At 45.8% G+C, this 14,768-nt stretch overlaps 1 protein-coding gene across 7 annotated transcripts in view; it reads right to left on the bottom strand.

Annotated features, from left to right (window-relative positions):
- ELMO1 (engulfment and cell motility 1) overlaps nucleotides 1-14,471 on the bottom strand; it is a 594,311-nt gene extending 579,840 nt beyond the window's left edge. For 2 of the 7 annotated variants that reach the window (XM_055293399.2, XM_055293401.2), the window contains exon 1: nucleotides 14,003-14,471. The gene's annotated coding sequence lies outside the window, so the exon portion shown is untranslated. Of the gene's footprint in view, nucleotides 1-13,817 lie in introns of all 7 variants that reach the window. The other 5 variants (XR_008660142.2, XM_063608973.1, XM_055293398.2 and 2 more) reach the window with 5 other exon arrangements.
- Between the last annotated feature and the right edge of the window lie 297 nt (nucleotides 14,472-14,768).

Raw genomic sequence — 14,768 nt, 5'->3', positions numbered from 1 at the left:
TCCACATTGAAGCCAGAAGGATCTTTTCAAAGCATAAATCTGATCACGTCACTCCCTTGGGTAAAACTCTTCAGTCACTTCCCTTTGCCCTTTTGATAAAAACTCAGCCCCATGATCCCAATCAGGCCTCCTCTCCAGTCTAATCCACGGCTGGAGTGCTCCCTGCCTCAGGCACTCTGCTCCCCAGTTCCTGCAACATCCAAGGTCAGCCTTTTACACAGCCTTCACGTGCTAGTTGTCTGTACCCAAGAAAATTCTTTCACCCTCCTCCCTGACCTCCCTGACTACATTAATCTCCCTGTTGTAGGCGCCCCCAGCATCAGTAACTTCCCCCTTCAACAGCCCTTAGCAGAGTTTAAACATCACACTTATTTGTGTGATCCTTTAACCAATGCATACTTCCTCCTCTAGTGTATAAGTAGCTCAGCCCATGAAATCAACAACAGGCCTATTTTTCTCTCAGAAGGAGGCTCACCGTTGTTTACGGATCACCTAGTACACCACATGGTACACAGCAGGTGCTCAATAAATATTTGTGAATTAACAAATGAATATTTCCGTTTGGTCCAAGTGCCAAGGTGTTTACAACTAATTGATCATAATCATTTACAGATTTCTTTGTTCCTTCTCCACTCCCACTGCTTCACTTGACTAGCTTTGTAAAAGAAAAAGAAGAAAAATAAAGAGTATTTCCAAATCAAATGCTGGAACAAATTCAGGCACACAGTAGCAATTAAGAATTTAAAATACTTTGATCTCTTTCCTGAAAGTTAAAGGCAGCAGTCTCTCCCCAGCCAAGGACTAAAGTCCTAGGGTGGTTTCCGCCCCCTGCATATGATCCAATACTCTTCAAAGCACTTATCACTTCTAATGGATGGACCAAACTATTCCTAATACAACTTCCGGATTTCGAAAGGGTGAAACTCAACATTAAAACTACTGTTAGGCCATTTCTCTGTGCCTTGCTTTGATCTAGTCATGAAAAATTGTCTTAAAGATATATGTTGAGATAAAAACAAATCCAAGAATTTTCACAACTTCTTGTATTTTCAGACACCCTCATCTGCATGTCTTATCATTCCCAGGTCCAGACGCCGAGTCTCAGAATGTTTCATTACACACTTGCACATGCTAGAATTGTTAGCAACACATTTGAAAAGATTCGACATGGCCCTAAACCAGTTGACAATAATTGTATGACAACACTTATGACTGTGGAAGGATGTCTCACTGGGTATATAAAGGAATCTCTATTACGCGCTCTTCTCTCTACCATCCTCAGCCACAGCTGGGGTAATGGTTTGCTGCCCCGACGGCGCTCTTTCACACACTCCTGAGGCAGCAAATCTTTCGCCATCCTTCACCAAGCAGCTCAACTCAACACAATGATCCAGTGTAGCAGGTTCAACTGAGGCAAAAGTGATGAAAACTTGGCAGCAGGGGTATGTACCATATGGTATGCTGCAGAAAAGAGGGTATGGTTTTGAGTCTATGTGAAGTTGGGCAGCCAGCTTCCCTGACACCTGAATTCCCTCATCTGTAAAATGGGTACATGTTTGAAATCATTTTTAAGCTGCTAGATATTTTGGTATGAACATAACTCTCCAGTGAGTTACTGTAGATCTGTATTTCATTACCTAAGTCTTCCCATGGGTCTTTAAACATATATTTACCATTAGATTCTATTTCAAGGTACACACCAATCCTGATATACAGAAAAGAGGCGTTGCTACATAGCGGACACTGTAGCTGCTGAATAACCCAGGTTTACCACTCTCCTAGGTAAAATAAAGTGACCAGAAATTTTTCACACTGAAGACTGTATATTTGTCAGGTCCAACAAAGATTTGCATACAACCATTAGACAAGTGATTTTTGTGACTATAGTAATGGAAGTCAAGGTGGATACCAAAAGATACCACTTTCAAAGCACTAATTTGGAGAAGCAGTTTCTGTTTGGCACATGGCTCTCTGACACCCATACTTCTATCCAGGGCATTTTAGTGTCTAGGTTAAGGTTTCTCTCTTTTCAACCCACTCCTTAAAAGCTGTTACTAAGTGACTGTTTAATGGGTACATGAGCTACTGCTTAATGAGCTGGTGTGCCTGTAAGCTAGTTGCTGCCTTCCTGAAGAAGCAATAAGTAGAAAAAGCACCCAAACAAACCGGCCATAGCCAGAGAGAGTGATTGGAAATGGAAGCAGGTGGCTTCCACTTAGGTGGCCATAAAATGAATTGTCCAACCCATGGCACTTTGAAAGTGAAAGCTAGTGTAATTGAATGTGCTGGGACAATGGGGCCACACTGGGTCTGTACACTTGGGACTACAGACATTTTTCTTTTATTTTTCTATTTTTATTCCCAGGATAATTTCTAATCTTGTTGACAGCTTGATCATCTGGCTCAGATTAAAGAAGAAAATTTAACAATTTACAACCACCCACCTGCCAATGAATGTTTCAACAGTCCCCTACTTGGTGGAAGGTTCCAAATGATTCAAAAAGGGACATTTCCAAAGCATGAATGGACCCACTGAACCTCCTTTATATGCAACATAATCATATGAAACCCAGTTCAACTGAATGAAATTCCTGACAATTGCTCCTTCACTGTTACTCCAATGACATGGGGTTTCTCCCAGGGCCCCTGTGCACACTTGGACAAATGCAAACAGCCCCAAAAGCTGGAATCAAGAAAAGGGAAAGAGTTCCAATGGAGCCATCTCCATTCTCTCCCCGCAAAGTAAAAAAAATTAATAATACAATAAAACAGTAAAATCTCAGGTTAGTTCAAATGGAACTGGGGACATATATTAGAAGAGCTTTCACTTGAGGACCCTAAATTGCTAACTTGAGTCATTACGTCAGTTATTTTAATTCACAGTCAATCATAACTCATCCCAGTCTGTATTTTAACAGTTGGTACTTCTCCTGTACTGGTTTAAGATTCATTTTTAATTAACAAATAGTAATCATTCATATTTATGAGGTACGATTGGATCTATTGATACATGTATACCTAAGGAATGATCAAATCAGGCTAATTAACATATCTATCACTTCAAATATTTAGCATTCCTTTGTGGTAGGAACATTTAAAATCCCCTCTTTTAGCTGTTTTGAAATATACAATATATAATTATTAACTATTGCCACCATGCTGTGTAATAAAATCACCAGAACTTATTCCTCCTGTCTGACTGAAACTTTCTATCTGGCTTTGACCAACATCTCCTCTTTCCCTGCCAACCCCACCTTTCCTCTTGTTTTCTTGAAGAAAAGACATATAAAGCAAGTTAATTCTAGTCAAGTCTTTATGAGGAGTTACCTAGGTCACTTGAAGAAAATTAAATACAAAATGCATGTCTTTTTATGATTTTAGCAAGATAGTTTAATAAAGAACCTGAATAGAAACTACTGAATCGGACCGGGCGCGGTGGCTCACGCCTGTAATCCCAGCACTTTGGGAGGTTGAGGCAGGTGAATCACGAGGTCAGGAGATCAAGACCATCCTGGCTAACACGGTGAAACCTCGTCTCTACTAAAAATACAAAAAAAAAAAAAAATTAGCCGGGCGCGGTGGCAGGCGCCTGTAGTCCCAGCTACTCTGGAGGCAGAGGCAGGAGAATGGCGTGAACCCAGGAAGCGGAGCTTGCGGTGAGCCGAGATTGCGCCACTGCACTCCAGCCTGGGTGACAGAGCGAGTCTCTGTCTCAAAAAAAAAAGAAACTACTGAATCAGCGATAATAACCTCAATGATAATAGCAAATCCAACCCAACGCTTTTAGGGTACTCTACTTTACAATCATGATTGCATTTAATCATCTCAGCTATTCGAAGAGGTAGGGACTTATATTACCTACACTTGAAAGATGTGAAAACTGAGGCTAAGGAAGGTCACTAACTTACCTGAAGTCACCCAGCTGGTGTACTCAACAGGAGATCTGAACCCTCCATTAACAAGTATGTGCTTATGTCGCTTTAAACCTCAGACTCCTTTTCCTTTTTCCCAAATACAATCACTTAGCAAATCATTTAATTTTTGTCATCAATATCTATAGGCAAACACGGTGAGTGCTGGCCTCCCCTCCTTTACCTCTGCTCAGACTCTGGCTGGCACCCACTGAGGGGCTCAGGCTGGAAGGTGGGGGCTGGGCAACCTGTCTCCAAGTTGCATTGGCACAGCAAGCACACTGCTTTGTTTATTTATTCATCTGACCAAGACCATGTGTTTATTTGAGCAGGCCTAGCAGGAGCTCCCATCTTTCCTCGGCCCCTCTCTCCAGCTGTACTGTCTAATCTGTCCTCCAGGTTGCTCTCACTGGAATCCCACTGCATCTTTTTCTTGCCTAAAAGCCTTTGGCCTTCCTTTCTGCTCAATCCAAATGCCCAGCTCCTGGGATTGCTGACATAAAGCCCCTTCCAGACTGTCCTCCACCACCCTGATTGCTGTACTCCCTGGACGTATCATATTGTTTCTTTTAATACTCAGCTTTCCAGATCTTTCTCAAAAGTCACTTCATTTGTGAACACCTACCTCTGTGATCTGCAATCACGGTAAACATATCTTTAGCATACTGTTATGACTGTCTCTAAACAGATCTGCTTCTGTTACAGCCCTCCCTACCCCTTCTCCACATATGGAGTGCCCAGGCTACAGCATACAATTTGCAAGCAAAATGGCTGTTGACTGACTGAATGACTGAATGAAGCATTATGATCAGGGCTATAAGCCCAGCAATAGTTTAGCTTGAAAATATTTATATACGTTTTAAGGATAAGCCCAACATCTGTTTTTAAAATATACTACAATTAATAAATAAAGCTTTACTGTGCTTCTCTCATATAAACCCAAGCAAATGTTTCTCAAAAACCTTCAGTTGGAGAATGGACAGTAATTGAGAAAGTAGTTCTAATGAGTCAAAGTTGCTTCCTGGCAGTGGAGTAAGCCTAGAGATGATGGAAACATATTCATTCCTTGACAAAATGTTTAATTTCATGTGATTTGTGCTGACTTACTATAAAAGTGACAGCACTGGGAAAAACAGGATTTAGCAGCTGATATAATTGTTTCTTTGCTTCTAAGGCCTTTCACTATTAGAGCTGCATGGGTGTGTGTGTGTGTGTGTGTGTGTGTGTGTGTCTTTCTCTCTCTCACACACACACATGAACAAAGCACTTATTATTTAATATATCAAAGAATCTGTCCCATTCCCCCAAACCAAAATTTCTGCATAGTGGTCACTTCCCAGAGTGGCCCACAACTGGAATAACTGAGGCACAAGTCCACTATAAAAAAATCTAGGGGCAAGGCACAGTGGCTCATGTCTGTAATCACAACACTTTGGGAGGCCAAGGCAGGCGGATCACAAGGTCAGGAGTTCGAGACCAGCCTGGCCAATATGGTGAAACTTCGTCTCCACTACAAATACAAAAATTAGCCAGGTGTGGTGGTAGGCACCTGTAGTCCCAGTTACTGGGGAGGCTGACGCAGAAGAATCACTTGAACCCAGGAGGCAGAGGTCACAGTGAGCCACGATCGTGCCACTGCACTCCAGCCTGGGCAACAGAGCAAGACTCTAGCTCGAAAAAAAAAAAGAAAAATAGAAAGAAAGAAAAGAAAAAGAAAGAAAAAAAAAGAGGCTGGGTGTGGTGGCTCACACCTGTAATCCCAGCACTTTGGGAGGCTGAGGCGGGTGGATCACGAGGTCAGGAGTTTGAGACCAGCCTGACCAACATGGTGAAACCCCATCTCTAATAAAAATACAAAAATTAGCCAGGCATGGTGGTGGACGCCTGTAATCCCAGTTACTCAAGAGGCTGAGGCAGGAGAATCGCTTGAACTCGGTTGGCAGAGGTTGCAGTGAGCCAAGATCGCACCACTGCACTCCAGCATGGGTGACAGAGTGAGACTCCATCTCAAAAAAAAAAATTCTAGGAAACTGTGGGGTGGGGAGAGTTGGAGGGGTGGACAGGAGTCAAGTAAAAACCAGCCTTACTGAGTGTTATTGGAATTCACTCCTCACTTGACCAAAAATGAGCAATCTGACCAAACTCCTCCACTAGCTCTACCTCCCAAGCCACATGCTTTCTGAGGGCCAAGGGTAAAGCCAGCTGTGGTTATGCATTTGGGCTAAAGAGGCCAAAAACAGAAAAAAAAATTATTTTGAAATGGATTACTCTTCAAAATTAAGGGTAATTGTGTGTAGCAGCCTGGAAAATACAGCTCATCCAGCTCTGCCACTGAACCCCTCAGCAAAAAACTCTGGCTTTCTAAATGCAATTCTGAACTGAAAAAAAAAAAAGGCACAAAGGGCGGAAGGAAGGGTGGAGGGTTGCTATAAGGCTGGTGAATTGTAAGAAGGCGGCTGCCTAGGGGAGTCATAGCTAGTCTATAACCCAGCAATATTTCTACGGCATTTAAGCCACTCGATGGTGTTCTGGACTACGACAGCAGCCAAGCAGAGAAGGTAAATAAAAAGCTGACAGATAATTACATAAGAAAATTAACATGGCAAGATTAGGACAGAAATCTAATAGACAAAGTGGGAAAGGACTTCGCATAAAGCAGTACCTTGAAGGCTTCTCCCCGACCTGCTACAATGTCCTGGTCACACTAATGGAATATCAATAACCATTACTATCCAACTAGTCAAGGTGGATTTGACAAGCAAAGGAGGACGCACTGAACTCACTTAATTCATTCCCACACAGACATTTCCTTTGTCTTGTGACAAAGGCCTCTGAACAAGCCAAGCTGAGCTTTGCTACCCACCTTCCTCATTTCATTTATCTTATTGCCATTATGTAAAGGTTACAGTTAAGGCAGTAACCAGTGGTCAGAATTCAAAACGTTGTTAAGAAACAGAGACAAAAACTCACTAGTTACAGTGTTTTTCAGCCACAGGTACTAGGAAGAAACATATGTGGAAAGGAAACTTGAAAAACATTTGGATTAGAGAAACAACTGCAATATAGGAGAGAAGAGAGCTAGAAGGGAAACTTGGAGAGCTGGAGGAAAGAAATGAACATAAAGGGTGAGCCCTCTCATTTATTAATACACCACCTTAGACCCTAAGGAATAACCAGTAAGTAGAAAACTAGGGCACTTAGAACTGCTGTTGAAAGTCTAGACTATCTGATAACACACAACTGGTCTCACTAACACAGGAAGACAAAGCAGCAGTTCTCAGCCTGGGGACAGGAAAGTTGATAGGACAATCTGCAATACCTGGAGACATCTGGGGTTATCAACAAACGAGTAATGTACTGGCATTAGTGAACAGAGGCCAGGGAAGGCAGTAAACATTCGACATACACAGGACAGCCCTTACAACAAAGGATTATCCAGCCCGAAATGTCAATAGCACTGAGGCTGACACTGCCTGAAATAATGGGTTAGTAAAATGGCCAACAGCCTACAAGTAGAAAAAGAACTGTACAAGTAGCCTCAGCATCGCCCAAAGGAGAAACCATCCTGGTCAAAGGACTCCAGTCTCTGGTTTCCTTAGTTGGTATGAATCCATCAACAAGAGAATTAGCAAAAGTTATGATGAGCTGGAAAACACTATCAAGTACATTCCCCTTCCAACTGGTTCCTTCCCAGGTGGTTCCATGCTTTTGCCTTCACCATGACTCATCCACAGAGGAAAAATATTGGCTAAAGAATAGACGCCCATTCTTCTTGGCAAATACTGTTCTCATTTTTTATTAATAAATTGCATTCTGGCTCATATGCTTCAATATCATGAGGTTGGTTGATGGACATACTGTCCCTGAGAGAAGAATCCATTGACTCTCAAAACTAAGGTCAACTTTAGAATGAGATACCCAAAGAGAGGGATTGACTCTGAAGAACCAGGACTCAGTGGCAGCAGAGACATCCCTGGATACCATGGCAACCCAGGGCACATCCATCTGCAGGACATACAGGAGTGAAGAGCCTCTCTGGACACCACTGCAGCATAGTTCCACATGGGATCTTGGCCTCAGAGGCTGGCAAGTCCAGGGAACCAACAAAAGAAGGAACTAACCAGTGCAGACATCATGGTGCAGGAGAAGGAAACAACACAGTAAAACGAGTCAGAAAAGTTGGGTTTAAGGCTCAGATGCACTACTCTCTAAGTATGCTTGTGACATTTCATTCCTCCAAGCCACATCTGTAAAATGGGATAACAATACTATTCTGATTGTTCTCCATCATTTCCAAAACAGCATCCCCAGAGGCAGGGTGTGTCAGGCCACAGAAAAAAATGTCGCATTGGTCCTATGACTCCAACTCCACTGGGAGAATGCTTTATAGGGCTTACCTGACTTTCATTCCCTCAAACCACCGTTCCCTATCCAGAATACAACCCACTGAACACATCACAGTCCTGTAGTCCAGCAAGTTTTGCCTTTCCAGTGTTTTCTACTGAGGAAAGTTTTGTTTCCTACCTTAACTGTTAGAACTAAAACAGTCAAAACTGTAGCCTCAATTCCTAAAATTGAAGTTCCAATAATATTTCTGTTCAGATTCTGGAAATCAGTGTTTGTGGGGGCCCGGAACACTGAGAATCGTCTCCTTCTATTTATACATGTGACTAATTTCTCGACTCAGCACTATGCCAGTTTGTTACTGTAGTTAATTCTGTTTGATGAGCTAGCATTCCTTCTCCCACACGTATTCCTATCTGATACTTAACTGTTCACCCCACCTTAGGCCAGTGACCAAATTCTGCTCATACCGTACCTGCACTTATATTGTAACAGGTTAGAAAACATAGCACTAAGACACAAGTAGTTAATGTAATCAGGAATCATGATATGGCTTTGCAGGCTTTAGTTCTGGCTAATATAGATAAGTTCCAATTGTTAACACTCAGACAACCCAAATTATCCAGGGAACTAAGCATTGCAACCAGCGTGTGCATTGTACATGCAGGCTGGCTTTGCTGAACCTAAAAATGCTGTGCTGGCATACTGGAAGGCTTTCATGGCCACACACATGGTCCTGGGAGCCACACCCTGTGGAATGACTGGCCTTCATGATCCTTTTATTATGGACAGTGCAGAAATTCTCAGACTCTTTTTTTAAAGAGATCTTTAAAGAGGTCTTTCTCTGTCACCCAACCTGGAGCACCGTGGTGCGATCACAGCTCACTGCAGCCTCAGACTCCTGGACTCAAGCCATTCTCTTGCCTCAGCCTACCAAGTAGCTGGGACTAGAGGTGCATACCATCATACCCATCTAATTTTATTAACTTTTTGAGAGATGTGGTCTCACTATGTTGCCCAGGCTGAGTTGTCAGCCTTTGACTTTCTTCTTTGGATAGCCAATCCAAGCCCAGGTCAGCTAAAATGCTTCATCTAATCATGCATCCCAGCAGTGTGGCTGCCCCCAGAAGAGATTACAACTGTCTTTGTAATTAGGATCATTCATATGGGGAACACTAGATGTAAAATATGAAAGGAGAAGTTGAGCAGAGTAAATTTCCAAAGACCTCAAAAGTTCTAAACTAAAACTTGGTGAGAAAAGGGGATAGTCTGTCAATTTTATTCTAAGTAAGGTTAAAGAGTTATTGCAAAGGGAACTACTGCCTGTCTGCATCACTAAAGTGAAAAGCATGTCACTTGAGTTTCTAGTTCCCCCAAGATGGCAGCAACAAGGCCTAGCACACTGGCAAGTTCTACAAATAGTAGCACTTTTTTTTTTTTTTTTTTTTTGAGATGGAGTCTTGCTCTGTCGCCCAGGCTGGAGTGCAGTGGCGCGATCTCAGCTCACTGCAAGCTCCGCCTCCCGGGTTCATGCAATTCTCCTACCTCAGCCTCCAGAGCAGCTGGGACTACAGGCGCCCGCTACCACGCCTGTCTAATTTTTTTGAATTTTTAGTAGAGACGGGGTTTCACGGCGTTAGCCAGGATGGTCTCGATCTCCTGACCTCGCTATCCGCCCGCCTCAGACTCCCAAAGTGCTGGGATTAGAGGTGTTAGCCACCCCACCTGGCCAATAGTAGCATTCTGAAAAGTTAAGTCAATCGCTGACAGAACTGCATCTGGTTCAACATTTGGAAATAGCATCTCCTGCAGGGGATTAAACCAACAGTATTTTGTTAAAAGGAGATGGCTAAGTATTTCTTCTAGCCCTCTAGAACATCGTCATCAGAATCCCTGGCAAGTTGGTTAAAAATGTAGTTTTCCCCAGAATTATTGAAACAGGCTTTTTAAAATCATTACCTACATTGAGCAATACTTTGACATTAAGACTGGGTGTCTGTTTTATGAAATGCTGTTTTCCACACCACTCTTCTCTTTCACGTTTTAAACTGCTGGTCTTGGCCTACTAAAGTGATATCATGATCCGCTCATGGGTTACAACCTTAAGCTTAAAAAGCACTTCTCTGATTGACTAGAAGGAACCAGAACTAGAGTTGCACAATTAGTAGCAAACACTCCAGGCTTTGTAATGCAGAGAGGGTTTATTAATCCACCACGTTTTCCAAATTCAACAGAATGTCTTATAAAGCAAACTATCTACTTGGATGGTTTCAGGCACCAAAAAGTGGTTACCAGCTTGAGTTACAAACCTTAATGGTATCCACTGTCTTAGATCTGGAAGGGAAATGTTACCTCCATAGGAATGATCACCTTTAACCCTTGAGCATTAGGCAAGATGATGAAGTAAGCAAAGTGTGTGATCAGGTGAGCTCCTTGCCTCACCCCCAGCCACATCCTCTGGCAAAAGCTTCAAAGCCCTTTCCCCACCCTCCCCACCCACTCACACCAAACACCCAAAGCGGGTAAATTACTTCAAAACACTCAAGTGTTACCTTCTTTTCAATATAGTAATTGAGTAAACGTTCAAGACTTAGCTGCACCTGCAGAACACCTTCATGTTTTCTCACTTTTATTTTTCTTCTCCTAGGCATTTCTCATCTCCCCTGCATCTGCCACACAGCCTCCCTTACAGCCTCCTGTCTTCACTTCCATACTGTAGGAGAGCAGAATGGGACACAGTAGATGCCTCTGACTTCAATCCCCTTACAATAATGCCCTTCCTCCAGTTAAAGCAACACAGACTTCTTTAAAAGACCTTCTCCAAGGAGAGTGATGAAACACCAGATCTGGAATGGTTATGTGTTATTAAGTGTACTGGTTATCTAATCTCCCAAGGAATCACCTCTCTTTCTTCAGGCAGAAAAAGGGAGGAGTCTACTCAAGGCAGAACAGGGTCTAAAAGAAGAGTGGCCTGGCATGGAGGAAAGGTCGGTGAAAAAAACAAAAGCCCATTACCTGGGCTTCTCACTTGCATTAATGCTGCAACATTTTCCTGGTATATTTCCCTGGTGAATCTCTCCCAGTATAGCCATCTCTCTTTAGTCAGTCAACAAACACTTATTGAGCACCGACGTCGTGCTAAGAATCCATCTAGGTTCTGGAGCTGTAAACAAGGCAAGGTAGTCACTACCCTCATGGAACTTCTGCTCTAACAGGGAGAGAGACAATACTCAAAATACACCAATGACTGTATAATGCCAGGCAGTAAAAGGTACTAAGACAAAAAACTGAGTAACGTAAGAGGCCCAGGGAGTGTCTGGTTGCTATTTTATATGGGATAGCCAGGGAAGGCCCCCTATAAGCTGACAACTGGGCAGAGACCTGAAGGAAGCAGGGGAAGTGAGTCATCTGGACATGTGGGAGAAAAGCTCCTCCTGTAATATCATGGGCAAAGGCCCTAGGGAGAGAACTCAGTGAAAAAGAAGAATGTGAGACGGTAAGGGTGCCTGCAGTTACCAAGGATGGTAAGCATGACCATCACTAGAACTGCCCATCTTCTTGCCCAATGACTGCTCCAGGCCCTGAGTTTCCCCAGACTCCCATCCGGGTCTGCCTCTCAGCCTGCCCCTCCCTGATACCTACCATACTTCTTGTTCTCCAGTTCAGTACCCTCCTGACAAAACCCCTCCCCAAGAGTCCCTGCCGTCCAGGTCATTTTCTCACAATTTACCAACCTAATAAAAACAACAAAACAGAGTAGAAAAAAGGCAGCATGCACATTTAACCACAGCCTTCCAGAGATAGGAAATGTACAATAGTAAAGAGCAAAGCTTCAAAACGTCAGCTATAAGAAAAATTAAAAATATGTGATGTGCCTGCAGGGGATCTGGCCTCCTAACTTACCATTATTTTCCCACAGATCTGTAAATTATGGGACATTAATGCTTGAAACAACCTTGGAAAGTAGGCATGGAGGTGAGATAATATGAGAACCCTGGCCAGAGGAGACCCCAATAACAGCTGCTGCCAGTCTTTGCAATCTCAAAGTGATTCTGGGAAGGATTATATCCCTCTATGTCCCAAAGTTGCTCGCAGGGTTTTGGTATGTAAATACAGGTCATTAATTACTTTTATAGAAGCAAAAGAGAAACACTCAGATATTCTTCCATAGCTTCATCCCCAAGTCACTGGCAGCGCCCAACAGGGAGCCTCCGCTTCTGGAGTCCTCAACCCCTGTCTTAGGTTATCTGAAATCTTAACCATAACGAATTAGGCCGGAATCATTCAAGGCCAGCGGTGTTGGGAAGCCCATGATACAGCGCGAGGGGCATCCCAAATATATTCACTGAGTCTCGGGAGCCGTCCAGGGACTCTCAGAGCTGGGTCACTACCTGGGACCAAGCCTGAGGTTGGTCCTTTAGGTCAAGGCAGGTCCCGACCCGCCTCCAACTTCAAATGGCCCCCTAGGCGGGAGAGGGTCACTGGGCGGGGAGTTCCTGGCTTTACGGTCACACTCTCACACACACACCGACAACACTCCCCCACACGCACACACACACACACACACACGCGGACGACACACCACACACACATACATACGCGCGCGCGCACACACACACACACACATACACACACACACGCCGCCTCGCGCGAGCTCGCGGCACAGCACCGACTTCCCAACCCCAAACACACGCGCGCACCCCCGGGACAGCTGAGTTCTGTATTTCCTCTTCCCCAAAGCGACTCCGGCGATCGCAGTCGCCACTCTCCGCTCCGATTCCCGGGCCCCGGGCATGCCGCCGCCCCCTTCTCTGAAGGCGCGCCCGGTGCGTCCCCTCTCCGAAGCCGAGATTTCCACGAAGCTCCACAAAGACCCCCGCCGCCTCTCTCGATCTCGGCGGAGCCCCCGGTGTGTCCCCGGGAGGAAAGTATTTACTAACCAGAGCCTCGGGGCTCCCGGCTGCCCAGATCTCCCTCTCCCGCCCTCCTGGCCCCCATTCCTCTGGCCCATCACAGCCCCCTCCCACGATCGCGCTCGCCGGGGAATTCCCTCCCATCCCCGAGTGCAGGAGAAGACGCCGAGTCTGAGCCGCAGCCGCTTCTCTGGCTCTATAGGAATCTTGACTCCAAGATCCCAGCCCCACATCCCCAGTCCCCAACAACCCCACGCCAGCGTCGCAACCCTCCCGCGCCCCCCCTCCCGCAGACCCTGGTCGAAACGTCTCGACGGGCTCCCGGGCCCCGGGCCCTGCGCTTCATCCCCGGGCGCCGCACCTCCAGCGCCCCCTCCCTCCGCTCCCACTCCCACTCCGGCCATCCCCCGAGCTCAGACTTCCCCAATTGCAGAGCGCCCCGACGCGCCCGCAGCCCTCATCCTGCCGAACGCGGCGGCCACCCCGGCCCGAGCCGCGGCGCCCCCAGGGAGGAAACAAAAGTGTCTCCGCGGCGCCCGGAGTCTCCCGGAGCAGGACGCCTCCTCCCGGCCCCAGTCCCGGCCCCCTCCCCTGCCGCGCCGAGGTCAGCGAGTCCGGGCGCGGCGCCAGCCCAGGAAACTTTACGAACCTGCTTGGGGTCGCAGGACAGCAGCGGCAAGGGTTCCCGGCGATCAGAGCTCCGGCGACCCGCCACCATTGAAGGGGAACTGGAGGCTCTGTCGCCCAGCGTGGGGCCGCGGCGGCGTGGGTGGCTCTGCCTCTATCCTGTGCCCATCCTCGCCCGCTCCCGCTCGCCCCAGCACACGCACTTACACTCTGGGTCGACCGGCTGCTGCACCGCGGCTGCCGCTGCTCTCACTTCCTCTTCCTTCCTCCTGCTGGCCAGAGACACATTTTGCATCTGCAAGGCATCCGGAGATCAGCCGCGAACTCTCCTCCCGAGCGGACGCTGCGGAGTTGCAGCCGCCGCCCCCGGCACCTGCGCCAGGACACTCGTGGTCTGCGCGTTCGCCTTGCGCCCGCACCCTGGTCCCTGCCCACTGCACTTTGCCTAGGGGGGATGCCCACGACTCTTTGAAGTCCCCCTACTTAAAAAGACAGAAATGTCAAACACCATGCATGCCTCAGATCTGCTATAAATAATATGTGTACAGAGCATGACTTCGATGAGCTCACACACGGCGTTTGGAGGCACTAATTAACTCCGTCACCCTCATAGCGCCACCTCCGGGAGGCCAAAAGCGAGTAGCATCTTTTCACATCCTTTTTTCATTTTTGGCAACGGGTTCCGGATATCAAGGGGAAACTTCGGTGGGCTATTTGAACGCTACTTTAAGACGTGTTTGTTTTGACGCTGTGCCTCTACCCTTGGACAGAGTGGCAAAAAAACAAAACGTTTCCTCCCTTTCCGTCGACATCTATGTATTTACTAACCCTGCAATTGAAACTACAAGATGTATTTCTAATCAATTAAGCCAGGGACTTCCTAATTTTGCATAACTTTGCATAAGGCAAGACGTTCCACCCATAATTTGGTATTTAGAATAAATTACTTAATTCATGCAACCTACTTAAATCA

The sequence above is a fragment of the Symphalangus syndactylus genome, chromosome 9, assembly GCF_028878055.3.
Source record: "Symphalangus syndactylus isolate Jambi chromosome 9, NHGRI_mSymSyn1-v2.1_pri, whole genome shotgun sequence".
NCBI lineage: Eukaryota > Metazoa > Chordata > Mammalia > Primates > Hylobatidae > Symphalangus > Symphalangus syndactylus.
This window is presented reverse-complemented; position numbering and strand designations above follow the sequence as displayed.